The 2,682-nt window shown below is 49.1% G+C and overlaps 1 long non-coding RNA gene across 1 annotated transcript; it reads left to right on the top strand.

Moving 5' to 3' along the window:
- The first annotated feature begins 969 nt into the window (after positions 1-969).
- LOC136019904 (uncharacterized) lies at positions 970-2,456 on the top strand. The gene is made up of 3 exons (XR_010615111.1): positions 970-1,112; positions 1,206-1,354; positions 2,166-2,456. It is a non-coding gene; the product is annotated as an uncharacterized LOC136019904 (long non-coding RNA).
- Positions 2,457-2,682: the final 226 nt, after the last annotated feature.

Below are 2,682 nucleotides of genomic sequence, written 5' to 3'. Positions count from 1 at the left end.
GGGTGGGCAGGGAGTGAGTGACCTGCTGCCTGGTACTTAGTTGTTGGTTGGGTTAAACCACAACAAGGTGCCTGAGCTTCCTGCAGTGGTGAGAACAGAGCTTCAGCATCTACTACCAAGGGATTTTGTTCTACGAACAGTGCCTGACTCCCATCCCACATGATGAAGAGTAGCTAAAGTCCACAGTGCTTGTGGATAACCACTTACTCTCTATCCCAGCCATTTGTCTTGCCTCCATGATAAGCATTGCCCTGGACTGCTAGGGCAAGTCTGAGAAGACTGAGAAGACCTCAGTTTCCATGGAGAGGTCTAGTTTGAGACCCAAACTTATTTTGATGTAGGGTCTAGGATCTAGAGCCACTGGCAGGTGAGGATCTAGAGCCACTGTCCTCTCTAGTCATGTTGGGGTTACCTGCTTCATTCCTCAAGACCTTTAAAGCCTCTCTAGAGTCAGCTGGCAATGTTAATACCTTTCTTGGGATTTAGATGATGATGTATCTTGTTGAGGGACCCTTTCCTAATGCAGACGCCAGTTGTCACATGCTGAGGGAAGCAGGGCTTACCTGAGTGTTCAGCAGGTTTACCTGGCTTGGAGGTAGTGTAAAGCCATTCTGGCCTCAAGTATTTATCACCATTCTCTGTGACATGGGGACAGGCTTTGCCTCAGCAGGGGTTTGCTTGCTGTGATCATTTGGGCTGTGCAGAATCCAACAGGTCTGTCTATCCCTGGGTTCTTCTGGGATCTGATAATCCCACCTGCAAACACACTTCACAGTCTTCTCCCCTCTCCTGGTATCAGTGCTGGCCCTGCTAAGTTCATGTCCCTGTCTCCTCCTTCCTCCCCACACTGTGCTGACCATCCTCTGCTGTGCTGAGCCTGGCTGCCCTTACTGCCTGCCCAAATCTCCGCAGCTCATCACCAGTAGTGTGTCCTGAAAGGTTGGCAACATCTGCAAAATGAAAACATCATCTACCACGTGTTTCAGTTTTGCCACCAAATTTTGACAGAGCCAAGAGCCTGGAACTGCTTCTGCTGTCCTGCAAGTGCCCAGTGACCCAGAGGGGACCAAGCCAAGTCTCCTTAGCCGTTCTCAAGCTATTCTGTCTCTCATGTAAGTGCTCTTTAAATAATGATCTGGTCCTAAGCAGCTAGAGCAGCTCAAACTGAGAGTGGTGTTTGCCCCCATCTTTTTCCTTTCTTTCAGGCTGTGCCGCTCTGGGAGGAAAGGGCAGCTCTTGGAGGACACTAGGCATATGGAAGCCTTTTGGACCACCACAGCTCACTTGACGACTCTGATCCCAGATTCTGCTGGTTTTAAAATAGGCAATAGTCAGACGTGTGAGAGCAGAGGAGGTGAGTCCATGGGAAGAGGACAGCCTTCAGTTTATTTGCTTGGGGACCAGCAGGAGTTTCACTGGGATCCTGCAGGGGTTCTGCTGTAGGTGTGGAGGGAATGTCCTAGGGAGCAGGGCCTCAGGATGGTGGGACCTGTGGGGATGTCATTTGCATTTCTGGACATACCTGAGCTGCTCAGCTGGTGTCCTGGCTTTGTACTGTGTTCCTGTTTGGAGAGATGTGCCCAGCCCATCAGCTTGGCTGGGGCTTGGATTGTACCAATGGCCTTCTTAATGACAGGACTTTGTTAGTTCCTGCCCTCCTGTTGCCTTGTACAGTGTGGCCATCTCTTTCTGAATGTATTTCCCCTCTCCCCATTTGTCTCATGGCAGAAGTGCTTGGGATCCAGCCTAGCTGAGATCCTCACCGTGATGGGCCTGATTTTCTAGCCTCAGCCTTTGCCTTGATTTCAGGGTGGATCATGAGGATAATAGAGCATCTTGCAGCTGATTGAATTTTTGCAGGGATTTGAGTTCCCTGGAAAAACTCCCTGGAGAGATGCTCAGCTTAATCATGATTAAGGCCAACAAAAATCTGGTAGCTGATCCTCTGAGCGAAGAGGGGCTGTGTTTGATCAGTAGGTGAACCTGGGGCATCTATTGGAAACCAATCGGTTTTTTGGGCCCTACTTGGTCTGTTTTCACTGTTTGGGCTGTACTACACTGGACAGACCTACTGGGTGACACACCAGTATTCAAGAGGGTGCCTTTATCTGGGGAAGGCTCCATCTGTTCCACAAAGTGTCATGGTTTTCTCTTTAATACCCTAGGGACTGTTTTCAGGCTGAGGATGTGTGAGGAAGGAAGAGGCTGAGGATGCAGATGGAATGGAGGAAAATGCCCAGTGATTAAACGGCTGTAGATGAGTGGAGATACGGCTTAAGAGATTGAAGGTCGCCTGCTGGGTGGAGAGATGGAAGGAGAGATTGTGTTCACGTGCACCAGGATTGCAAATCCACTCCCTCCCCCCACGTTACATTGCACTTGTTACTCATTTTTAGTATTCTCATCTGTAAACTTTCACGTAGCTCTGTACTGCACCTTTATGGTCCTGTCTGCTCTTTCCATCTCTCAGAACCTCTGCTCTGGTTTTGGGGAGAAAGCCTATAAAATAAAACTCGTGCAGTCTCACAAGCTGTTTGCTGTGCCTGTGTTTTCTTTGGCTGAGGTGTCTGTGATGTGTTCTTGTACATGCATGACTGCGTCAGAGTTAATGTGCACAGATGAGGCATAATTCACAGGTAGCTGTGCAGATAAAAGGAAATGCATCTAGCATCAGTGTGTACC

This window comes from Lathamus discolor, chromosome 10 (assembly GCF_037157495.1).
Source record: "Lathamus discolor isolate bLatDis1 chromosome 10, bLatDis1.hap1, whole genome shotgun sequence".
In the NCBI taxonomy this organism is placed as follows: Eukaryota; Metazoa; Chordata; class Aves; order Psittaciformes; family Psittacidae; genus Lathamus; species Lathamus discolor.
The sequence above is the reverse complement of the archived record's forward strand: the minus strand, read 5'-3'. Positions and strand labels throughout refer to the sequence as shown.